We start from the raw sequence: 27,177 nt of genomic DNA, 5'->3' as shown, positions 1-27,177 counted from the left end.
TCAGGATATATATTAATCGGATCCGACAGGTAGTAGGATGTGTGCTTTCCGCTTCATTTCATGTTCCTTGTTTGGTTGTGGGCTTAGAGCATATTCACCCAGCCCACTATCTATTCGATCTTAGCTATATATATATTCCATATACACCAAGTAATCATAAGGAGTACCATGTATGGGTCAGGTCATAGGACACAAATTCAATGCATCGTTTTCTAGTACAAATCATACTTTTCAAATAGAACATTTGGTATACAAAATAGAAACTTACCCAGTAAAGGGTTTAATCCATTTTATTAAACCAGTGTAACTTAAAGGAACTTAGGTGGTTAATTCCATAATACCTTAGTTTATACATCAAGGTTATATATAATTAATATCCGATAGGTTGTTGGATGTGTGATTCCCGCCTCATTCCCTGTTCATTGTTTGGTTGTGGGCTTAGGGCAGATTCACACAATTAACTATCTGTTCGATATTAGATTATATATACCTAGTATAAACTAAGTGATTATAAAAGGAACCACTGTGGTTACCATTTTTATTATAAGAAATAAGGGTTTTCTTAAAGAATCTTTTCATCAAATATAAAGGAACTATTACAGTTAACTCTGTGAGTACCAAGTGAATACGTCAGGGTTATATACAACAATGACCTAACAAACAATGGGATGTGTGCCTTCCGCCTCATTTCCTGTTCCTTGTTTGGTTGTGGGCTTAGGGCAGATACACACAATCGATTTTTTGTTTACTCTGGGTTTTATATAACTTGTATCCATTTAGTACTCATAGAAAGGATTGTAGAGTCATTTTTACTTATCTTTCATCAAAGCAGAAAACATAGGATTTTCTGGAGGAATAGGCGAACTTTTCTAAACAGAACTTACAACTTACTACAACTTTCTTACAACTCATTACATCACTAAAATCTTATGAACTCACCAGCTTAAATGCTGATCTACTCTTTCAAAATAACTTGTATTCTCAGGAGACCAGTAGACAGGTACGCACTCTGGTAATTCAGAAGATGGAGCAGTATAGCTTCAAGTCTTGTTTTGTTATTTACTTTGTAGTCTATGTTATGTGAACACATACTTTGTAAACACTTTCTTTCTAATGAAATGGTTGTTTATTACTTTGATTACTATGATGCATGTCTTGTGATACTAAACATGACGTCCTCCACCTCCGAACGTTTACGACGTTCCGGTTTTGGGGTGTGACAGTGATGGATCGGTCTGTAATAGTTTTCATTGATGGCATCTTAGTTTACTCCAAGAATCAGGAGCATCATGAGGAGCACCTGAGGGAGGTGCTGGAGACACTAAGGAGGGAGAGACTTTTTGTGAAGTTCTCCAAGTGTGAGTTCTGGTTGCGCGAGGTGCAGTTCCTTGGGCATCTCGTCAACCAGAAGGGTATTCTGGTCGATCCGGCCAAGATAGAGACTGTGATGCAGTGGGAGATTCCAAGGTTCCAACTGAGATTCGGAGTTTCCTGTGTCTGGCATGGTATTAGAGAAGATTTATTCAGGACTTCTCCAAGATTGCAGTTCCGTTGACCCGACTGACCAAGAAGTCGGTAGTTTTTCATTGGGGACCTGAGCAGCAGACAGCCTTTGAGACGCTCAGGCAACGGTTGTGCGAGGCTCCAATCCTCACCCTGACGGAGGGTGTAGACGATTTTGTAGTTTACTGTGACGCTTCAATCACAGGCATGGGTGCGGTTTTGATGCAACGAGGTCACGTGATAGCTTATGCGTCGAGGCAGCTGAAGCCTCACGAGGCTAACTGTCCGAAGCACGATTTAGAGCTGGGAGCTGTGGTTTTCGCCCTCAAGATTTGGCGGAATTACCTCTATGGGGTCCGTTGTACCATTTACACGGATCACAAGAGTTTGAGATACCTCATGGATCAGCCGAATCTGAACATGAGGCAACGTCAGTGGCTAGATATGGTTAAGGATTACGATAGTGAGATCTTTTACCACCCGGGCAAGGCCAACGTAGTGGCCGACGTCCTGAGCCACAAGGCGGTAGCAGCCCCAATCCGAGACATTTGTCTGAGGATGACGGTGATGACTCCACTGTTGGAGCAGATTAGAGAGGCTCAGGTTGAGGGCTTGAAGGAGGAGCGTCAGAAGTGCGAGAGGATTGTGGGACGGGTGGCCTCATGATTATGACAGTCGAGGGTTGTTGACCCTGCACGGGAGGGTCTAGGTTCCGTACTGGGGCAGAGTACGATAGGTTTTGATGGATGAGGCCCATAAGTCGAGGTTCTCCATCCATCTAGGGGCAACAAAGATGTACAGAGATCTTTGACCCGATTACTGGTGGCCCTGCATGAAGCGGGATATAGCTTGGTACGTAGAGAGATGCCTGACCTGCAGGAAGGTCAAGGCAGAGCACTAAAGTCCTCACGGCAAGATGCAACCGTTAGACATTCCCGTGTGGAAGTGGGAGGATATTACTATGGATTTTATCACTAAGCTTCCCAGGACCGCATGTGGGGTTGATTCGATATGAGTCATCGTGGATCGGTTGACCAAGAGCGCTCACTATATCCCGATCCAGGAGAGCATATCGGCCGAGAAATTGGCCGAGATTAATGTGCGAGAGGTAGTGGTACGTCATGGAGTGCCAGTCTCGGTGGTGTCAGATCGAGATGTCCGTTTTACTTCCAGATTTTGGAAGCGGTTTCACGACGAGATGGGTACTCGTCTCCATTTCAGCACCGCTTTCCACCCCCACACCGACGGACAAAGCGAGAGGACGATCCAGACTCTCGAGGACATGCTTCGTGCATGCGTTTTGGATTTCGGTGGCAGTTGGGATACGTATCTTCCGTTAGCGGAATTTTCGTATAACAACAGTTACCACGCCAGTATAGATCGGCCTCCCTTCGAGATGCTATAGGGAGGAAGTGTAGGACCCCAATCTGTTGGGGTGAGGTCGGCAGAGGGTCATGGGGAGTACGGAGGTAGTACTCAAGACTACAGAGAGGATCCAGGAGGTTCGGAGCAGGCTCCAGACTGCTTAGAGTCGACAGAAGAGCTATGCCGACAAGCGACATTCAAACTTGGAGTTTCAGGTAGGCGACATGGTCCTCCTGAAGGTGTCACCTTGGAAAGGCGTCATCCGGTTCCGGAAGCGGGGCAAGTTGGGCTCCAGGTACATCGGTCCTTTCAGGGTTATAGCCCGGGTGGGCAAGGTGGCATATCGACTGGATCTTCCGGCAGAGCTCAGCCAGATCCACAACTATTTCCACGTTTCTCAGCTGCGGAAGTGCCTAGTGGATGAGTCAGCAGTTGTACCTTTAGAGGACATTCAGGTGGATGATAGCCTGAACTATATTGAGAGACCAGTAGCTATCCTCGACAGGAAGACGAAAGAGCAAAGGAAGAAGAGAGTGGAGTTGGTGAAGGTGCAGTGGCAGCACCGCAAGGGCTCGGAGTGGACCTGGGCGCCCGAGGAGGAGATGAGGGAGCACTAACCGGAATTGTTTTCGGATGCAGCAGACTTCGAAGACGAAGTCTAATTCAAGTGGGGGTGAATTATAACGACCGTCTTTCGAGGTATTAATTATTAATTATTTCTTAAATTATTGTTGGGCCAAATTCGGATAAAAAGGACTTTTGGATTGTACTTAAGCTAATGGGCCAAAGAATTGGGCTGCCCATAAGACGTACGTTGGGCGTAGTCTTGGTGTACGCGGGGCGTAGAGGCATGCATTGGATGCGGGGGCGCGCCCACGTACGCGCAGCGTACATGAGTATAAAACCCTAATTTTTAGGGTTTAAGACATATAAATACCCCATTATAGCCACCCATGGCCTCCTTACCAGCCCCTCATCCTCATAAAACCCTAATACGCCTCATACTCCATTGTTGTGTGTGTTTAACCTCTTGAGCTCATTTTTGGTGAAGAAAATCTTGGAAGAAGAGAAGAAGAGTTGAAGAAGAAGAACTTGAGTATCTTGAGCTCAAAGATCTGGGATTATTTCATCTTTTGGCACTCAAAGGAGGTATAAAGCTCCTAACTTTCCTCTTAGAAGATTAGATCTAGGATTATGGAGCTTTGGACCTTTTTAGGTCCAAAGGATGGATCTTTATCATGCAACTTTGTTTTTGAGCTTAGGGTTGCCACCCTTAGAGCTAAAAGTATTCCTTTAGTAGTAAAATGTCAATCTTTGAGGCCTTTATGGAACCATGCATGAGATCTAGCTATATCTATGGAGTTAGTTGCTATTGTTTTATGTTTGGACTCATTTGGTGGGTTGCAAGCCACCAAATGATTGACTTTACGGATTAGGACGTTGAAAAGTACTTGGATCTATAGTTATAGCCTCTGGAGTTGAGTATTAAGTGCTTAATGGAAAAAGTGACTTAACAGGGAAGTACGTTGGGCGTACATGCAGGTACGCGCAGCGTACACGTCATTTATCCAGTACTCTTAGCGTACAAGGGAGTACGCCCCGCGTACTCAACAGTATTGGGCTTCTCACCTTTTAGGCCTCGGATTGGGCTAACCTTTGGGCTTATCAGTTATTGGGCCTTAGTGGGCCATCAGAAGTCAGATGATTGGACTAAGGACATGGTTGGGCTTAGGGAAAGCCCATTTAAGAGGTTGGGCGCAATTTAGAAAATTGGGGCATTAGTGGGCCTTAATGGGCCATTAGCGGACTTAGAAATATTAGTTGGAATTGGGCCTTGGATATGGTCCAAAACTAGAGTAGGGGCAAAATGGTCATTTTACCCTAAGGTGGATTATCAGATTCTAATTAAGTGTTATAATGGAATTAATAGCCGGAGAGTCGTCGGAGTAGCAGTCAAGGATTTCTCACTCGAGTTTTCAGCGTTCAGCCTTGCGATGTGAGTTTCCTTCAGTAGGAGCGGGTCTACGGCACCAAGGCCGACCCGTAGTATGATATTTTAGCAGCTGAGTGTGGGCGAGGCCCGTATCTCATAGTAGCCGAGTGTAGGCGGGGCCCGTATCTCATAGCCTAGTTTGATTATGAATGCATGCATGATTGATAGATTTAGTTATACTTATTGTCTGTGTGATATTCGTATGTATGTTTAGTAGCTGAGTGTAGGCGGGGCCCGTATCTCATAACATCTGAGTGTGGGCGGGGCCCGTATCTCACAGTATCCGAGTGTGAGCGGGGCTCGTATCTCGTAGTAGCTGAGTGTGGGCGGGGCCCGTATCTCCATGAGTGTGGGCGGGGCCCGTATCTCTTAGTTGCATGTTATATGTGTATGGTATGTGGTAGTTTGGGGGAGTTCACTAAGCTTCGTGCTTACAGTTTTCAGTTTGGTTTCAGGTACTTCAGCTAGCAAAGGGAAGGGCTCGGGATGATTGCATGGCACACACCGTAGTTTTCTAGCCTGGGAGATTTACTCTGATATTTGTTATGAGTTCTTGACATGTTGACAGATACTACGAGATTTTGAGATACTTAGTTTATGATTTTATATGATGATTACGATATTTATGGTTTTATAAATGTTTTTAAAAAGAAATTTTTGGTCTGTATTTTTGGGATGTTTCAGGATTGGCTACCGAGGAAGGAACAACAACTCTTGTACTATTCTTGCACTCACTGATTTATCTACTTCGTCATTTATTACTTTATTCTGTTCTTTAGAATGACCTCTCTTTCTTTGTTGAACTAGTTTCATTATTGACTTGTCATTTATCTTGTGTTATATTACTTGCCTTGGCACTCTGACTATGTCGATTGGTTGCCAAGCCAATACGTCAATGTGTTCTCTCAACAGTTTTGTCAATTTCTCTTTTAGCATCTTTAGCATTGTAGTTCGGATTTTGATTCCTTGCTTTGGGTATGTATCGTTTTTTATAACCATTCTTGGTCATCTTGAGTTTTTTTCTGGCTCTTCCATTATCAAGTTCCTTTTTTTTCTACTATAAATGTTGATGTCGTCAGTGTTGCAAAACTCGGCCTACTCGGTTGAGTACTCGGAATCGGCCCTCTACCGAGGCGAGTTATGTGAACTCGGCAAAAAAATAGGATTAAGTCAAACTTAGTCAAAACTCGGTCAACATCTATAACTCGAGCCTAATCGGTATTACTCGGGCCTACTCGGTGAGCATAGTCAAACTCTGCCAACTCGTCCAAACTCGGTCAAAGGGTTAAAATTGTCATAAAAAGATAAAAAAAAAATCAAGAATTTTAAGATTAATATGTATAATACACTTAATGATTTATTATTTAACATACACATGTGATTATTACTACATATATATATATCTTAAATTTTATTCACGAAGTGAGACAATTGTGTGTGTTTCAGTTTTTATGTATTCACATGTATCTAATTTTGTTATATATTTTAATCAGATTATGATTTTAACTTATGATTTTGACATATATAATTTTCCTAAAAATATACATGAGTTACCGAATCCGAGTACTCACCGATTACTCCCGAGTACTCGCTACTCGGCAGTCAGCCAAGCAAGTACCGAGTAGCGAGTTCTACAACCGTGGATGTCGGTATAACCAATGGTTCACTCTGGACTATCCCATATCCTACCGGGATCCGAAATCTAGTTAAACCATGTATTGTTGATGTGATCGCTTCGAATTTTTTCATGGCGCTTCTTCCAAAAAATCACGTTATAGGGCGATGGGGATTGTATTATTGTAAAATCCAATATATGTATATTTTTAGCTTGTGTGTGGTGTTCTCGTAATGTTAATGGCAATGATATTATTCCTAAAGACCATATTGAATGCCCAACAAAGCATGTTAAATGTGAATAAGGTTGCTTGAGTTTCTTTTTCATTGCCTCTGGTAATCTAAAGAAACAGTGATCGTACATTATTTTTGACAAACTTCCATTGTTACAGTATATTCGATGAAATCATATGTCGTGAATATGAACGTGTATTAGAATAGGCTCATCACCCTTTATTTGAGTTCCTTGGCTTCATTGTGATGTGAACATTTTGTATAAGATTGTTGCGTCATTTTTTTCCTTGCATGGCGGGACTTGTCGTCTTTGTTTAAGGTAATGAGTGACAATTTTGTTGATATTTATCATGTTGCAATTGTGAATGCATTTCTCAGTTTGATGATACGGATGACGTCAATGTTGCTACGTGGTCTTCCGGATACTTGGTAGCTAGTTGTTGACAACCTCTTCTAATGAGCACTCGGGAAGACACACTGCAAAAGGAAGACAAAAGCTAGGTTAGAAAATCATACGAGGGATGAACCGTGATATTGCTCTCTAATGCCTAAGTTAGATGTTGATTAGGGTTGTAGATAAAAAATTGTTTAGGTTCTTTGAAAAAGGTTACCTTATCAGTGCGTCTTCGAAGGCTTTTATAGGCATCTCAATATTCCTTGATGCAAGGTTCTACACGGTAGCTTGCATTATCCGGGTAAAGACAGTTATACGATTAGTATTGTTTGGTATTTTATTATTGCTAGGATCTATACTTATGTTGTACCTATGTGCAACTCCTGTGATATGTCTTTTTGGGAACCTTTCGTTCGTCATATATTGGTGTTGTCTTGTGGGTCGATTATTTTGAACAGTTACGCTTTTGTCGTTTTTAAACCGACCTGTTGTGACCGGGTCGGTATCGATCTGGTAAGCTAACCGTGCACACAATTACCAAGAAAATGCAAATTTTTAATATATTATTTTCTTTTTATGTCATATTCATGAATTTTTTTATTGAATGAATATTACTATTTAAAATTTGTTGTCGTGAATTTGATTGATCAACGCGACCGCTTAGCATAGGTCATAAATAAGGGCGATCCGATATGATTCCAAATGGTGTCCATGGACAACCATCATTTATAAATTTTTGTAGATATTATAACATATTTTTAAATTGGACATCTCTCAATTTTTTAGACGAACACCTTTATATTGTTAGATAGATATTATTATAATTTTTAAATTAAACAAAAAAAAAAAAACGAAGTCGTATCTTAAGTTGGTTAAAAAGCAAAAAAAAAAAAAAGTATGTAGATATTAAAGTATATTTTCTGTTATTAAGCTTTTAAGTTAACACATTATAAGAAAATATAATATGGAAGATGAAAAAAAAACGAAAGATAAATAAAAAAATAAGCAAAAACATAAAAAAAAATAACAAAAACATACATGCTCGTAAATACTTTGTTGGGTCTTTAAGCTGGTGGGTGTGGGCAACATGTTATCACACCCCAAAGTTGCCACCTCACCAGCCATGTCAGAACGGTGTTATAACATGGTGTTAAGAGGAGAGAGATAGAGAGATAAATATGTGCAACCAATGAGAGGAAAGAAAGACTTCCCTTACAATATGTTATCACGATAACATCTCTTAACATAACACCAAATAACATAAGAGGGGGGCGGTGTTCCTCGTGTTATAACGCCGTTATTTGATGTCACATAAGCATAACGTCTCTCCCCGTTGCCCACTCCATGCACTCTTAGAGTTTCTCTAACGCACATCTTATGTGACCATACATTTGCTTCTCTACTCTTGGTTCCCGGAAAATAGATTTCGTCCAACTAGAATCCTCCAATTTACTTGAATTAAATTTGTTTGTGGTTGAGTGATTATACCCCCTCTCAATTGTAGAAATCAAGTATCTTATTATCTTTTGTTTCTACTAATCTTCTTATTGATTAGATTAAGCCAAATATCAAAATCAAGAAAATATATGAGAAGAGAAAATTAATAGATTTCACATATCATTGTTTATATGAATAAAAAAGACGAATAAAAATAAAAGGTAAGAAAAAGTTTAATTTTCTTTGCGATATTAAAAAGTTAATATTATATATGTTCTTAAAAAAATTTCGACTTATAAGTCTGTCACCATTCTTTTGGTTTGAATAAGTTAGATATTTTTCAAAATCTAAAGAGTATACTTGAAAATATGGTTTATTTTTCAAAATCTAAAGAGTATACTTGAAAATATGGTTATCTTGAAATGTGAGCCCATCAATTTTGGTCATTTAATTCTATCTCAAATTTTGGATTGTCTATCATCTTATCTCCACCATTGTCTCATTCTTATGTAACTTTGTGTTATTATTATTATTATTATTATTATTATTATTATTATTATTATTATTAAGCCTATAACTAAAATAAGAAAATAAAAAATTACTTAGCTTAAGCAACAAAATGACAAAGTCGGTTATCCTTCTATTGTGGAATCGGACATCTCTTAACAAATACAAGACTATTATAATTACTATAAGACTTTTAAAACACCTTGTAATATACATACATTTAAAACACCTTGTAATATACATACATTTAAAAGTTCACATTCGGTTGCTTATGGATGTAAAACAACTTAAATGTATTATAAAAGTATTTTTAATATACATACATTTAAAACACCTTGTAATTAACATAAGATATGCAAGAAAAACCTTAAGAAAGGGAAAGAGTACCACCCCAGATTTGTTGGTGGAAGAATCTTTAGCATACTTCTCTTTCAAATTTCAATCACGCACGTTATGGTTGGTTCGGTACTGCCAACGAGACGGGGACCTCCATTTTCATATTAATTTCTACATTTCATCTTTTAAATTTAAAATTTAAAATAATAACAATAATTCGACTAATTACTTAAATGTTTAGAAGCAATGAAATAAACATAATAGCACTTCAAATTAAAGTTAAGATAAAAATGAGCCTTGTTTAATTTAGTAGATGAATCATGTTTTTTGGTTTTAAAATTTTTTAAATGATTATTATGTTAACTTTTATTACAGTAACAGTTTATTCTAATAAAACAATATAAAATTGGTAAGTACATAAATACAGGACAAGTTTGTGATACCCCTCATATGAGCTATATATTTAAAATAATTTTTAAAACTGAAGTTCCAAAATATATGTAAAAACAATAATAATCTTAAGAAAATAATTTGTGAATAAAGGTCATAAACGGTCAAGTTCTTAACATTTGAAGGAGTTTAAAGTGTCTGAGCATACATCGATATAACAAATTATCAAGAGACAAACACAAGTAAACATCTTACATACAACTTAAGTCATAATACCACATCTTCTACATATCCAACTGTTAATTATAAAAACGTGGTCTTCAACTAAGTCAATAACACATCAAAATACGTAAGTTAGGCTTGAAAAGCCTAGTACCAAAGGACATTTTGCCAAATAGTATCAATAGTTGAATGATAGGTGTCCATCAACCAAAGGTTGATGATTCAAGTAACTTTGTGGACAAAATGTATAGATTTAGGAGTATAATAATGGATACATGTGTAAGTTATTCTAAAAAAGGTTGGAAAGCATTATCAAGGTCAAATCTTAAAGGTTTGATAATATCGACAATCCAAACCTAAAGTTAATCCCCTAAGTTGGTTTTCAAAACTTTAAACGATTACTAAGTTTCAATAGTTACAGAAACGAGGAGTTCAAGAATAGACATTTCTAAATATCATCAAAATCATCAAGAGTAAATCAACAACTTCAATAATGCAATGCATATGCTTCTACCCCAATACTCAAGTCCATTTTAAAGTCAAAATTTCACAATGATGGTTGAAGATCAGGGTTTGTGTGTGTGTATGAGTGTGTGTGTGTGTGTGTATATATATATATATATATATATATATATATATATATAACATCCTGTTTCGAGAAGTTTCTTATTTCAGGATTGTGAACCCATAATATGTTGACATTCCAACCCGATGGTTGATTGGGCTCAAAGTATGTTGTTATTGTATGTGTGTTATTCGTTGTGCGGGTATTTTGGGGGAACTCACTAAGCTTCGGGCTTAAATTTGTTGATTTTGTTTCAGGTACTTCAGATGATCGCGGGAAGGCGAAGGCGTGATCGTGCACCTCCTCATATTTTATGATTTTGATTTCTGGGATACTCTGACATGAAACTATTTTGAAAATACTTTGTAATAATTACTGGATTTTGAATGGTTGAAAAAGTTTTAAAATGGCTTGAATATTATGGATGTTACAGTTTAGACGTTTTATTGGACCTCTTGGAGTAGGAAAGTTATGATCATTTGCCTTCCCTTGTATCCATGCAAGTTATATTAGTTCTTTTGGTCATTTTAGAGTATAAAAGTTAGATCTTGAAAGCTTGAGACATTATTATGGACAAAGTTAGAAACTTTATCCATTTAAACATCATGTTGATTCAGATCTTAAGGTTGGAGACTTGGACTAAATGGATTTAGGCTGAGAAAGATGGATTCTTGGTTCCTTTGAGACTTAAAGACTAGATCTTGATTGTTTGGACCATCCTAATGGATAAAGTTGGAAACTTTATCCATTATGAAACTATTTAAGAACTAGATCTGAGCTTATCGGCCTTGGTCTAAAGAGATTAAGCATTTAATGAAGATTTTGGCCTTCTGACCAAAAGTCACGACGTGACATAGGATGTGTTACGATGTGACGGTGCCCAAAATTATAATTGTTTTGTCGTTGCATTCTAACCGTTGATCTTGTGGACTTTGACCGTTGACTTTTTGACCATATTGACGTATGGTAAAACTTGGGTAGAATTGAGCATTTAACTAAGGATTGGTCTCGGTTTGGTTTTAGGAAGTTTGGGTTGGTTGTTTAAATGATGAGGTAGTTATTTGGCTTCTGTTGAGTAGTTCAGGTGAGTCTTCTCACTATACTTGTGGGTCGAATGCACCAATTCCGGCCCATTAGATTGTGTATGTAGGATGCTAGATGTATTTGTGACTCTTGCATGTTTGTGTGATTGGGATGAAATAAACCCCAGGGTTAGGCCCCAGGACTGGGCCTATGAGTAGGTTGAAAGAAACCCCAGGGTTGGACCCATTATTATATGTTTGGGTTGAAATAAACCCCACGGCTAGGCCCATGGTTGTATGTTGGGTTGAAACATGCCTCATGGTTGGACCCATTGATTAGTATGGTATGTGGTATTTTGGGAAACTCACTAAGCTTTGTGCTTACAGTTTTGTGGTTTAAATATTTTTAGGTACTTCCAGTTTCAAAAGGAAGAGTCCGGCTTGATCGCAATGCATCCCCTGAAGATTTATTTCGCAATGATTGTTTATGATTTTACTTTGATGTTTTGAGAATACTTTTAGTCTGATCGTCTTTTGGGAGAATGTATGAATGGTTTGACCTATTTAAAATGAAAATTTTACATGGTATTTTTGGGATGTTACAATATATATATATATATATATATATATATAGGCTTAAGTTATTTTGTTTTTACTAACTATTGTGTGCCAGAATGCACAGATCTGGACCACCGGATAAATAGAATCAATGATTATGATCTGATGGTCTATGATATTACAATAGGGTAGCATATACCATATAATCACACAAATTTCAGCAAAATGGTATTTTGGTCAATTAATCTGTTTTAAAAAAGGAAATTTTCGGATTTTAAGGGATCATTAACACTCCTAATTTTAAAAATATGAATTTTTTAAATTAATTCTAAACATAATTTGTAAACATAACCGATTTTATTCCGTCAGAATGGATTTTTGTTTGAATGATGTTCTTTCAGAGTTTTATTCTATTAGAATATTAATGAAGAATAACAGAATTCTTGAACTCCTAGTTGAAGAATAACAACATTTTAATATTTTCATATACATTCGAACATAAATACAAATTCATACATATTCTTACATACTAATAGCCTTATACATTTTAATATATTTATATATATTCTAAAAGAATATCATAAAAAATCAGCATTCTTGAATATACAGTTAATGAATAAATACAAGTGTAATTCTTGAAAAATAAGAACATTCTTAAACTGTGAGTGCCATCAATCTTTGGCTCATTCTTCAAGTCATTCTTCCGATCATTCCTATCACAAATGCAACAAAAACTAATAATGGTTAAAAACATGTTGGTAATTCCTTTTAATTTATACATTCTGGCAGAATACATATAATACATTCCGGTAGAATATACAGAACACAATCTTGCATAATACATAGAATACAATCTCGCAGAATACATAGAATAAAATATGCTAGTTATAACTTTACATGCCACTATAAAGAATTAAAAGCATGTGATTTGCCATTTGCAATCGTATTTCTCTATATATAAACATTCTAAAGCATAGAATGTATAAATGCATTCTGTCAGAATTACTAGAATGTTACTTGCAATTCCTAGCACTTTATATATTCTAGAAGAATACATAGAATATGATAGAATACATAGAATACATTCTGACAAAATACATAAAATTTGCTACTAAATCAAGATTATAAAATTGTTGGAATAGTGGAACATGTTAAGTTTAATATTTTTCAAATATTTGACGGTTAGATTTTGATATTTTCCACATATTGCTTATTTAATCAGGTGATTACAAATGCTTTTGAGAAGAGTTTTCTCATTCATACAATGTTTAAGTTCTAAACTGTCTCAAATTTGTGAAAATCTCTTATAAACCGTTAATCAAATCTTCACCCTAAATTGATTAAAAAAATCAAATATCAATAGCAAAGATTGATGCTACTCAGGTAATTAACAAATAAGGAGTTAATAACAACAAAAAAAAAACATATCAAAAGGTTTAATGAAGAAATTAAAGAAATACTCTTTCAGGCAATTAACAAATAAACATACCACATGTTAGAACCAAGTAACACAAATAACCAAATTAGAATTATTTTTGTGTTCTTCAAGAATTTGAACATCAAATTCTCTTTGAGGCATTTCTACAAACACCTGGCGTGCAACATAGAAATCAAATTTTCTTTCAGGCCATTTCTACAACGAAACTGCCAAATGTGAAAAAGTAAAGGATGGAACAGAAAAAGAAAACACCCAATGTAAATGAAGAATGTAATTTACCTATAGAAGAGGAGAATAGAACGAGATGTCTGGGAAAGTCGATTAACATATACTTTCAGCACCATTTTTTCTCTCTGCCCATAACTTGAGTTGTTACTTTGATCAAGCTTTGATTTGGATAATTAAAGCCTTGTACTTACAAGTAAATATCGTTTGACAGTGGCATGAAGGAAGCATAAATCGCCAATGGTGGAGAGGGAGGAAGAAGAAATTGGGTCGCTCCTGTGCCTGCCGATCAAAAAAAGAAAAGAGCAGGGATTAGGGTTAGTGAGATGAAACAACGATTTAAAAAGGATATCTGTGATATTCATTTAATGATTTTCCATATATACAACATTTATTTTTGGTTTATAAAGGTAAAATGACTAAGCTACCCTTTATTATTTAATTAATGATTTCTTTTTTCCTAAATTCTGATTGGTGCATTTAGACATATAATATTTGCTAGAAACATTTGAACATATATATATATATATATATATATATATATATATATATATATATATATATATGGAAAAGTGAATATACCTAACAGGCCTATATAAGCATACGTACCTAACCTTCAAAAACTACGTCGTTTTGATTCGAAATGTATCTACTCATCTCTAATTTTGCTATATTCCATCCAAAATCAAGATTTCCTACGTAATTTAAGGTATATGTTTATGTTACCATCTTTAAGATTCCCTCGTATTCAAAATTTTAAAAAAATAAGTTCTTTAGGAAAAGGCGTAGAAAAAATATTTAATAAAAGTTTGGTTCATAAATCTTAGGATTCTTTTTAAGTTTTTTTTTACATAATTATTTTATTTTCAGTGAATTGATTCTTATTAAAATAAATACTGAATATATTGATTTGAATGTTAGAAGACTCTGATTAATGTGGTTCATTGAAAAGAAGCTACTTATGTATAAAGGAGAATTGTATAATTCAATTTATTTTAGTCTACAAAATTACAATTTAGTATTAAGTTGCAAATTAGATAAATGAGAAATGAATAAGGAAATCAAATATTAGGAAGACATGTTGCAAATAACAAAGTGGAAGTTTTAATCTGAATTAAAACGACGTAGTTTTAAGAGTTAGGCACTTAAGCTTATATAAGGTTAGGTATATTCACTTTTCACACACACACACACAAATATATATATATATATATATATATATATATATATATATATATATATATATATATATACTAGTTGTAAGACCCATGTATTACATGGGTTAATTTAAAAAAAAAGTTAAATATAAATATCAAAATATTTGAGAACTTTGAATTTATAAGAAAATAAGAAAAATAATGAATTATTATCATGAAAATGTTTTTTATCTTTTAAACTTAAACAAATAATTTGAATAAAGACAAAAAAACTAATGAGCTTTAATTTTGGGAATTTTGAAATTAAAATGTAAGTTTATTAATGAAATTGATATCCATTTATTACTACATTTATTGCAATTATTACATTAAAATATTATGTGGAATTTAATAAAATAGAAAAACTCATAAAATGACATGTGGAAAAAAATTAATCAAAATAACCACAAAATGACATTTGGCAAATTGAATGAGAGTGTGACAAGTGGCAAAAAAAACCTTCATTTATGGGTCGAAGGTACCAATGTCGGCCCGCTAGATATTTATCCTGGTTAGGATGATATTATGCTGGAATGTGGCTGATTAGTAGACTTGTATGATTATCTGAAGTTTCTGGTTCTATGTTTATGTTTATCTGTTACATATGTCAACATATTGTGCTGGGTTGAGGTTGTACTACTTTATGTGGTAGCCAACAAACCCAGGAGCAATCCAGATATGATTTGAGGGCCCAATTGACATACCAGACTCATACTGTGGACTCAGGAGCAATCCAGATATGAGATGAGGGCCCGATTGGCATGCCATACTCATACTGTGGGTTAGGGGGTAATCTAGTCTTTTTAGTTGTGGACCCAGTATATGTTGTTATGTATGTGTGTGTGCTAGTACTTTGGGGGAACTCACTAACCTTTGGCTTAAAGTTTTTTGTTTATCATTTTAGGTACTTCTGAGGATCGTGGGAAGGCAAAAGCGTGATCGTACACAGCTTCCTGTTTTTTATATCAATGGGTCTTAGGAAAACTCTGATTTGAAATAATGCTTTTGAAACAATCACTCTTTTTGTAAACAATGTTGAATAATGGTTGATTTTGAAAATTTTAAATTTATTATGATTTTTGGAGTGTTACACGATGCAATGTGAGATTCTTGGATTGGCCATCATTACGCTCGTGGGAGCAGCAGGTTGGTGATCACTTGTCAGGAAGTCAAGTGTGTATTTAAGGTTTTGGGCATAATTTTTGGATTTGGGGTTGGGTGAAATTCACGATTGGGATGTCTTGAGTATTCTTTCTGCATAGATTGGTGGTGTTCCTAGTCAAGGAACTAGGGGTAGGTACGATGAATGGATGATCATCAGACTTAAGGTATGGTTTCTAAAGTTTAGACTGATGGGTTCCCGGTTCCGGGAAGTATGTTATTTGAATTTGTTTGTGACTGTAGTTTTGAGAGTTTCTAGTTTGAGTGGTTTTCACTGCAAGTTGGGTGTTTCAGTTAGGGAGAGAAATAACCACAAAATAACATTTGGCAATTTGAATAAGATTATGACAAGTGACAAAAAAGCATTCATTTATTAGAGAGGATATATATATATATATATATATATATATATATTGATGGGTTTGAGCCATAAGAACTTTCCTATGTGCACATGCAAACCCTAATGCTTGGATCTAGGTTTCTCTAATTGAACATGCATTGTATCCAAGACTTACAATACTAGATCTAATGTAAACAATTGAATCTAATCATATGAAATCAGATCTAAAAGAATACCTTGAATTACTTGCTTGATACTTCTTCTTCTTGGAGCTTAGAGTCACAATTGTCACTCCTCTAATGGCTTACAAACACCAAATAGCAAGAAGATGATCTTGAGAGAGATAGGAGGGAGAGAAATCGGCCCTAGGGTTTCTTGCCTTGCATGAGTGCCGATTTCCCCACCCCAAGGGATCCATTTTATACTATGAGCTACTAGGGTTTCACCTTTAACCCTAATTGAATGACTTAGGCCCTAAGCAATCCAAGATCCTTCTAGATAATAGGCTTGGACGATTTTATGGTATCCAAACCCTAAAATTCGTCCACCCTCATATCCATAAGGATACATAGCCCAAAATACAACTATCACACATTTGACAGTTTATGCCCATTTGTTCAATTAACCTCTTTAAGTCACCAAATTAATTCTCAATTAATATATGACTTATATTAATTAAATAACATTATTATTTCTTTAATATATTATTCTCATAATATATTAACAATAATATCTCTTCTCTCTTAACAAATCATCCTGTCAAGTTGCTATGGTGAAGGCAACCCAAAAGGACCATGCACAACCGGGTCAAGTACTTACCAAATATACTTACAGCCTTAGACACTAATCCAACAGTCTCCCACTTGGATAAGTCTAGTAACTATATATGCAAATATAACCCGATTAGCAATCGTAGCTCTCAAAGACGCTGTCAAACTCTGATCTTATCAGTATCCTGTCCTTCAGATAAGGGATCGTATAATCCTCTGTTCTGGATACCGTGCGGACAATTACATGGAACATGGTCATACTTATTGTCCTGCAATTTGTTTCTCGATCTCAGATTTACTTGACTTAGAACTTAATTGAACACATCAATTCAGTCCTGACCGGGCCCGACACATAAGTCAAATCAAATCATCGAGGGGCCCTGATATCGCTTTTACCCTCTTAGGATAAAAGGAATAGATAAACTTCGAATTATATGCATTTACTATCCACTAATCAAATTACACACAACAATACGTTTTATAACATCAAGTTACTGATGCGTTTGCGCATTATCAATGCATAACCAATTAACAAACAATAAACCATATATCTAGGTTTTAAGACCATATGATATTACCATCTTGTGATCACTCGTGATAAATTCCATGAAGTGATTCCAACAAGTGTGGGTTTATTCCAATGCTCAAATCAAGTTCATAAGCACTCATGAACGTTGTAGCAAACCTTTGCTATGTCTAATACACTTTAGACAATCTACACACCAATTCATGACAGTCTTCATTCATATCTACTTCCAACATATGAACGACTGTGGACTATTCGAATAATTCGATTATTATCAAATAACTTAATTATTCAGGAAGTCAAAACATGCAAAATGAAACAATAGTTAAACAATTAACATAAGACAGTAGCTTTACTTATAAATAATACTCATTTATTTAATCATCAAATGTCAATTACATTTATCTATTACATGTTTCCAAACTATCTAATCTAAACTAATATCGTCCTTCAGCCCAATGCTCCTAGCGTGCTGCAAATGCTTAACCCTGCTCAGTCCCTTCGTAAGCGGATCTGCTGGGTTATCCTCTGACGATACCCTCTTCACCACGAGGTGTCCTTCTTCTACTCGATGTCTAATAAAGTGATATTTTCTGTCGATATGCCGAGATCTACCATGATCCCTTGGTTCCTTGGTCAAGGCAACCGCTCCTTCATTATCACAGAAGATTTCCATAGGCTCCTTTATGGCAGGCACAACTCCAAGATCACCAATGAAGTTCTTCAGCCACATTGCCTCTTTTGACGCTTCGCTTGCTGCAATGTACTCTGATTCGCACGTTGAATCAGCTACAGTTTCTTGCTTGGAACTTTTCCAAGTCACTGCTCCTCCATTGAGGGTAAAGACCCAGCCCGAATGTGAACGGTAGTTGTCCCTGTCGGTCTGAAAACTGGCATCACTATACCCTCGCACCTTTAAGTCATCACTCCCTCCGAGGACTAAAAACCATTCCTTGGTCCTCCGAAAGTACTTAAGTATATTCTTGACCGCAATCCAATGAGCTCTGCCCGGGTTCCCTTGATATCTACTGACCATGCTCAAATCAAAGGCCACATCAGGGCGAGTACAAGTCATAGCGTACATGATAGAGCCAACTGCGGAAGCATAGGGTATTCGGCTCATCTCGGCTATCTCGGCTTCTGTACTCAGGCTTTGAGTCTTACTCAATTTGGCATTACTCTGTATCGGTAGTTCTCCCTTTTTCGAGTTTTCCATACTAAAACGTTTTAGTACCTTATCCAAGTAAGTATTCTGACTAAGTCCTATTAGTCTATTACTTCGTTCTCTCACTATCCTTATTCCTAAAATATAGGAAGCCTCTCCGAGGTCCTTCATAGCGAAACACTTCCCGAGCCAGGACTTAACCTCCTGCAGAGTCGGGACGTTGTTTCCTATGAGCAGTATGTCATCGACATACAAAACGAGAAAGCTAACTATACTCCCACTGGCCTTGACATATACACATGATTCATCTTCACTTCGTACAAATCCAAACTCTTTGACTTTCTCATCGAAGCAAAGATTCCATCTGCGAGACGCTTGCTTAAGCCCATAAACGGACTTCTCAAGCTTACACACTCTATTGGGATGCTTTGGATCGACAAAACCCTCTGGCTGAGCCATGTAAACATCCTCAGCCAACTTCCCATTAAGGAAAGCGGTTTTTACATCCATTTGCCATATTTCATAGTCATGAAATGCAGCAATGGCTAGCATCACCCTAATAGACTTTATCTTCGCAACTGGTGAGAAGGTTTCGTCGTAGTCAACTCCAGGAGTCTGAGTGAAACCCTTCGCAACCAATCGCGCCTTATACGTGTGCACGTTCCCATCCACGTCGGTCTTCTTCTTGAAGATCCACTTGCACCCGACCGTCTTACGACCTGGTACATTGTCAACCAAATTCCAAACTTGGTTGTCATACATGGACTGAATCTCGCTGTCCATCGCCTCTTTCCATTTTACAGACTCTGGGCCTGCCATGGCTTCCTTATAGCTATTAGGTTCATCTAGATTTATTAGTGTACCATCACTAATATACGTGTCCCCTTCGGTAGTAATATGAAAACCATAAAACTGGGGATGAACTCTAACTCTTTCGGAACGTCTAAGAGGTAAGGACTCGTCAATTGGTTCAACCGGAGTTTCCTCCTCGGGTTGAGCGCCAGCGTTAGAGGTTCCTTCATCGCTCGACTCTTGAATCTCTTCAAGATCGACTTGCCTCCCACTGTCTCCTTGGCTTATGAGTTCCCGCTCTTGGAAAACCCCTCTCCTCGCAACGAAGACAACATTGTCACTCGGTCTATAGAAGAGATATCCAAAGGATTTGTGTGGGTAGCCGATGAATATACATCGCTCACTACGAGGTTCGAGCTTGTCGTGAGTTTCTCGTCTTACGAAAACTTCACAGCCCCAAACCTTGATATGTGCCAACGAGGGAGCTTTCCCTGTCCACATCTCGTGAGGTGTTTTGGCAACCTTCTTTGTAGGTACTAAATTGAGGATATGGGCGGCAGTCTCTAAGGCATACCCCCAAAATGAGATAGGTAGTGAAGCACGACTCATCATGGAACGAACCATGTCTAGCAAGGTTCGATTACGCCTCTCAGCTACACCATTCAATTGTGGTGTCCTAGGTGGCGTCAATTGTGAAACTATTCCACATTCCTTGAGGTAGTCGTGGAATTCAAGACTTAGGTACTCTCCACCTCGATCAGATCGAAGCATCTTGATTTTCCTGCCCAATTGATTCTCCACTTCTTGTTTAAACTCTTTGAATTTTTCAAAGGTTTCTGACTTGTGCTTGATCAAGTAGATATACCCATATCTGCTATAATCATCTGTGAAAGTCACATAGAAGCGATTTGCATCCCTTGTGGTGGATCTAAAGGGTCCACATACATCTGTATGTATGAGATCTAATAAACCCTCACCCCTCGCACAAGTGCCAGTGAAGGGTGACTTGGTCATCTTTCCAAGTAAACAAGATTCGCACGTGTCATCTTCCCTAAGGTCGAACGACTCCAACACTCCATCCTTTTGGAGTTGGGCTATGCGCTTCTTGTTGACATGTCCAAGACGACAATGCCACAAGGATGCTTTACCATACTATTGGAAGAATCCATACACAACACATCATTTCTTAGGTTATCTACAACCATAACAGTTTCATAAATTCCATTACAAGGCATTGCTTCAAAATATAAAACACCATTTAGATAAGCATAAATCAAACCATTCTCATTATTAAACGAATATCTAAATCCTTGGCTAAATAAACCATGAAAAGAAATGATGTTTCTTGCCATATCTGGCGAGTAGCAACAATTATTTAAATCTAAATTTAATCCATTTCTAAGCACTAAAGAATACACTCCAATCTTGGTGACAGGCGACGTTCTTCTGTTTCCCATGATTAGATTTATTCTTCCAAGCTCCACATCCCTATTTCTTCCTAGTCCCTGCAAATCAGAACAAATGTGGTAACCACACCCTGTATCAAGAACCCAAGAAATAGCATGAGATGAATCATTAGATTTAATTGTGTAAATACCTGCGAAAGATGGCTTGATCTTCCCATCCTTGATGGCTTGCAGATATTCCGGGCAGCTTCTCTTCCAATGTCCTATTTTGTGGCAATGGTGGCACTCTGCCTCCTTTGGGTTTGGGTTGGGCTTAGCAGGATCAACCTTGGTCCCACTAGAAGAGGAACCATCTTGTGACTTTCCTTTGCGGTGGTTCTTTGAAAAATCCTTCCTCTTCTTGCCCCTTCCCTGTCCAATAGCCAAAACAGGAGCAACGGGTGGATTGGGAGTTGGTGCAACAGACTTGTCCTTGAGGTTGCTCTCAGCAGTCCTCAGGAGCCCTTGGAGTTTGCTTAGGGTGACCTCTTCCTTGTTCATGTGGTAGGTCATCCTAAATTGGTTGTAGCATGAGGGCAAGGAGTGAAGAACAATGTCGATAGCCAAATCTTCCCCAAAGCTGACATTCAACTTGCGAAGACGATCAACATACCTTTGCATCTTTTGCAAGTGCACAGTTAGAGACTCTCCACTTCCCATTTTAGCAGTGATCATATTCGTTATGATCTCATAGCGTTCTTGCCTCGCGCTTTGGTGATATCTCTCCATCAAGTCTAGATGCATCTCATAAGGATACATGTCCTCATAGGATTTTTGGAATTCTGAGTTCATTGTGGCTATCATGATGCAATGGACCTTCGTTGCATCACGCTCATGGTTCTCAAAGACAGCCATTTATTCAGGAGTAGCAGTTTCTGGATTGACCTTCTCGAGCTTCTCATCGAGAACATACTCTTTGTCCTCGTAACGCGCGATCGTGCGAATGTATCTTATCCATTCGCTAAAGTTCGTTCCATCGAAAGTCACTTTTTGACAAAGGCTCATTAGCGGGAATGAGCTAGCAGTAGCGTTGTTTGCGTTAGACATCTACAAATAGAAAGGAACAAAGTTTGATTAGAATTAAGCCCCTAATTAACACCCAAAAAGAAAATTAGGGCTAGGACCCAACAACATTATTTACACATTAGAAAAGGGATGCCGTAATCCAACATGCAAATAATTTGGAGGTAATTGAATGACGATTCACTAATTCTTCACCATGAAAAACATAAGCTTTAAGTTTTAAATGTATTGAGAATTCCTAGATTTCATTGAGATTCATTGAACCTTTCAATGACATGTTTAAATCTCGATATGCCCCTCTCGTTTGTGACTGGGATGCCGAGGATCACAAAGTGGGTGTGAATAACCATGCAAATGTACAAGGTGCCCCCACTGTTACAGTTACCTATTCAATGTGCTGGTTAACCACACACGCTCCATTGAACTATAACAAACAATGAGTCACCCTTTGCCACCTTTGCTTAGAACCCAATTAATGTGCCGGTTAACCACGCGCGCTCCATTAATGTCTTAGCAAGGGTACAAAGTGTAATTTCATGGGATTGCATCAATTCACTTTTCCTAAAGTAACTAAGATTGGGAATTTTATAAAACATGTTTAGTTACTTTATATAGATTCATTATACTTATTAATGAGAGGAGGTTTGCCCTATCCTACCCGTTCGGCTAACGATCCTCCACCAGTCAAGCAAGCGGTGGGTGTGAATGTACACCCATTAAGCGCCATTTTATAGGCAGCAACCTTATACCCACCTTATAGACTGGCTTCGTGAATGAGGCCTACTAACGGTAAGACTAGCATTTTAAATTATACATATATATATTAAGCTTGTAATAATATAATAGTATATAGTTGAATTTTAAACTTGTAAAATTCTAGGGATTGAAATTTAAATTATCCAAATTAAACATTTAATCATAAAATATAAAATTTCAAAGCTTGAGGACAAGTTTAGAACTTTTCAAAACATAAGGATCAAATAGCAAATAATATAAATCAACTAATTAGATTATCTCAATTTGATCTTATTTAGAATTACTTGCAAGACAATTTACCAATTCTATTCAAATAATCAATTATAATCATATAAGGAAATTATTATTCAACTAATTGACAATTATCTTTTATTTGGTCAAGAATATACTCATATATATATATATATATATGATTAAAATCGGATTTTAATGACCCAAAACAGTTAAGGCAAGTATCCTCAAGTAAAACAGCAAGAAATCCCGAAACTTCCTCCTTCTGACGCTCGAACTCGCCGAGTACCTCTATGGACTCGCCGAGTTGGAGCTACTCACCGAGTCCACAGTGGAACTCGCCGAGTTCATCGGCCCTAGGGTTTCTTGCCTTGCATGAGTGCCGATTTCCCCACCCCAAGGGATCCATTTTATACTATGAGCTACTAGGGTTTCACCTTTAACCCTAATTGAATGACTTAGGCCCTAAGCAATCCAAGATCCTTCTAGATAATAGGCTTGGACTATTTTATGGTATCCAAACCCTAAAATTCGTCCACCCTCATATTCATAAGGATACATAGCCCAAAATACAACTATCACACATTTGACAGTTTATGCCCATTTATTCAATTAACCTCTTTAAGTCACCAAATTAATTCTCAATTAATATATGACTTATATTAATTAAATAACATTATTATTTCTTTAATATATTATTCTCATAATATATTAACAATAATATCTCTTCTCTCTTAACAAATCATCATGTCAAGTTGCTATGGTGAAGGCAACCCAAAAGGACCATGCACAACCGGGTCAAGTACTTACCAAATATAGTTACAGCCTTAGACACTAATCCAACATATATATATATATATATAAACTATGATATTGTATACATATGCATGTAAGGGTATTATAAAATGACATCACAAATATCTTTCAAAATTTCAAATTAGGTACCCATGAATGTTACACCTAGTCTTAATATATCCTAAATGGATGCACAACTTTATGATAAAATCTCATTTCAAAACGAAGTAGTTTGTCCTCATTTCTATAAAATCTTTACAAAATTATTTTGTGAATGCACACATATATATGTAGCATACAGTATCCGAGTGATAGTCTGATAGAGGCATATATCAAATAAAATCAAAGAAAGTTTTAAAATATAATATATACATATAATAGATTAAACTCACCTTAACACTCATAGATCTTCTATATCACTTTTGAGTAAATTACATGAATGGTCCATATGGTTTAGGGTAATTTGCGTCTTTGGTCCCTAATTTATTTTAATTTTTAACTCGGAAGGTCCCTACTGTTTGTTTTTATTACGCGTTTGGTCTCTGTCTTATCTAAAAAAAACTATTTTTCCCTTGATTTTTTAATTTATTTAAATAAACACACCATCGACCTCACCCCATTCACCTTACATTACCTATCAATCATTTTTCTTTATTTAAATAATAGTATTTTTATGTAAGATAGGGACCAAACGTGCAATAAAAACAAACAGTAGGGACCAAGCACGAAACAAAAACAAACAGTAGAGACCTTCCGAGTTAAAAAAAATAAGTTAAAGACCAAACTTGCTAATTACCCAAACCACAGGGACCATGCGTGTAATTTACTCATCACTTTTATATGTAAGTGTTTGAGTCAAGCCCAATTCTTTCCAAACTATACAAAAAATTTGTCAAATACAGTTTTTTTTCTTTTTTTAATGAAAAGAAATTGGATTTTATTTTTCAAAAAAAGAAAATGTCAATTAAAAACCAAACAAATTTGAAAAATATAAATTTTTTTCGGAATATATAAATAAGAAAATTAAGTTTAAACCAAAAAAATAGAAAACGTAATAACTTTTATATTTATAAAAAGAAAAGTTATGACTAATTAAATGCGGTAACAAGTTGGAGCTAGCTCAATTGGCTAACATGAAGTTTAAACTAACAACTAATTAGGAGGTCTTGGGTTCAATCCCAATAAGAGGAGAAAAATATATAATTATTTGCCGTTTTAAAAGAAATAAAAATAAAAAATAATTAAATAAATGTGGTTAAAATGGACGAGATAGATGAGCAGGCATCAGTCAATATGAATAATAGATAACTTATATGCACATACAAGAATGAGATAATGTCACTGTAGCACAATGAATTTTTGTGATTTGTTCGACTTGACCAATTATGTTTTTTTTTTGTTTTTACGCATTAGGTCATCTAACTTTTACTGTACATGTCAATTAGGTCATTATCGTTAGTTTTTAACCATTCCTCCGGTAACTAGTTTTCTAAATTACACGAATGACCCCTATGATTTAAATTTCTTTCGTAATTGGTCGTTATCAGCCATGTTTTAAATCACACAACTAAAACTACCACAATTCTGAAACTCTAGGGACCAAAGTGCAACATTGTCATCGTCTTCCCTAAATTCTTTCGTATCCCAACTTACTCGACGCTCCTTCAAAATCGATCAAATATGTTGAATCTGATAAATTCATTGTTATTCATAATTTGTTGGTATTAAGTTATTTTTGATACTTAAAAGCCTAATCAAATGTCAGTCAATTATCGTGACTGTTGAAACCAAAGCCAAAAAGATTACCACCGGGGCCGGCAGCGATCTGAAAACTTCGGTGACTGATTCCAGACGAAATTTGAGGTTAACCCCAGAAACCACCGAGCTCCGGTCACGGAGAAAGAGAGAGAAACGGATAATCCGATCAGATCTACATTCTCCTTTACTTGAAAGAGAAAAAATCAAAGATTAATTTCAAAGTCTCCGGTTCACCACCCAAAAAAGAAATCGAGAATGAAAAGGGTCAGTTTCCGGCGAATAGGGTGTCACCGAAGAACAAACCTTGGGTAGAAAAATTGTGATCTTCCCGTACCCCTTTTCCATTTAATAACAACTTCACAAAACCAAAAATTTTGCAGAACAAGGTCGCCGGTGATTGCAAGAACCCGTCAGACCACCCCTCACAAGTTTCTAATCAAGACGTCGCCGCCTCCTGCCGCTGTGGCTAAGTTTCAAGTAAAGATTCGCAGTCCACCACTTTCTGTATCTCCGACCAAACCCAAAACGGCCAGCGCGAAGAAGAAGGCGATGACACCGCCTAAGAACGTCTCCACGTCAGCAAAGCTGCGGAGGTCATTTTCGCCGTCGAGGTTGGCGACTAGATTGGCTTCGCCGTTGAAGCCTAGGAACCCACCGATTTGCGTATCTCCAACCAGATCTGGGGTGGCTACCATGAAAAATAAGTCAATCTCACCGCCCAGGACAGTCACCGAAAAGAAGAAGTTGATGTCACCGCCAAGGACGACCTCTGTGAAGAAGTCGATTTCAACTCCTAAGAAGGTGTCGACGGCGGCAAAGTTGCGGAGGTCTTTTTCACCATCTCGATTGGCAAGTAAATTGGTTTCTCCATTGAAGAGTAGGAAACCATCCGTACAGAAGAGCGTGGATAGTAGCAAGATGATGATGAACATGATGAGTGGATTGAAACAGAGGCCACTGTCAACAACTACCCAGAGAATTTAAGATTTCATTCTTTTATATGATATTTCCTTAATGTCAATATGATTTATGTTTGGTGTTCACATTTTTATAATCATAAAATAACAATAATCTGCAATATGTTCCCATAATGACAATGTTACACTTTGGTCCCTAGAGTTTCAGAATTGTGGTAGTTTTATTCGTATGATTTAAAACATGGCTGATAACGACTAATTACGAAAGAAATTTAAACCATATGGGCCATTCGTGTAATTTAGAAAACTAGTTAACGGAGGAATGGTTAAAAACTAACGATAATGACCTAATTGATATGTACGGTAAAAGCTAGATGACCTAATACGCAAAAAAAAAAAAAAAAAAAAAAAAAAAAAAAAAAAAAACATAATTGGTCAAGTCGGACAAATCACAAAAGTTCAATGTGCTATAGTGACATTATCCCTACAAGAATGGACT

The 27,177-nt window shown here is 36.7% G+C and overlaps 1 pseudogene; it reads left to right on the top strand.

Moving 5' to 3' along the window:
* The window catches only part of LOC145139112 (microtubule-binding protein TANGLED-like), a 67,059-nt pseudogene extending 40,314 nt beyond the window's left edge, over positions 1–26,745 (top strand).
* The last annotated feature ends 432 nt before the right edge of the window (positions 26,746–27,177 follow it).

Source organism: Lactuca virosa, chromosome 9 (assembly GCF_052849685.1).
Source record: "Lactuca virosa cultivar CGN04683 chromosome 9, Lactuca_virosa_CGN04683_v6, whole genome shotgun sequence".
Classification (NCBI taxonomy): domain Eukaryota; kingdom Viridiplantae; phylum Streptophyta; class Magnoliopsida; order Asterales; family Asteraceae; genus Lactuca; species Lactuca virosa.
This window is presented reverse-complemented; position numbering and strand designations above follow the sequence as displayed.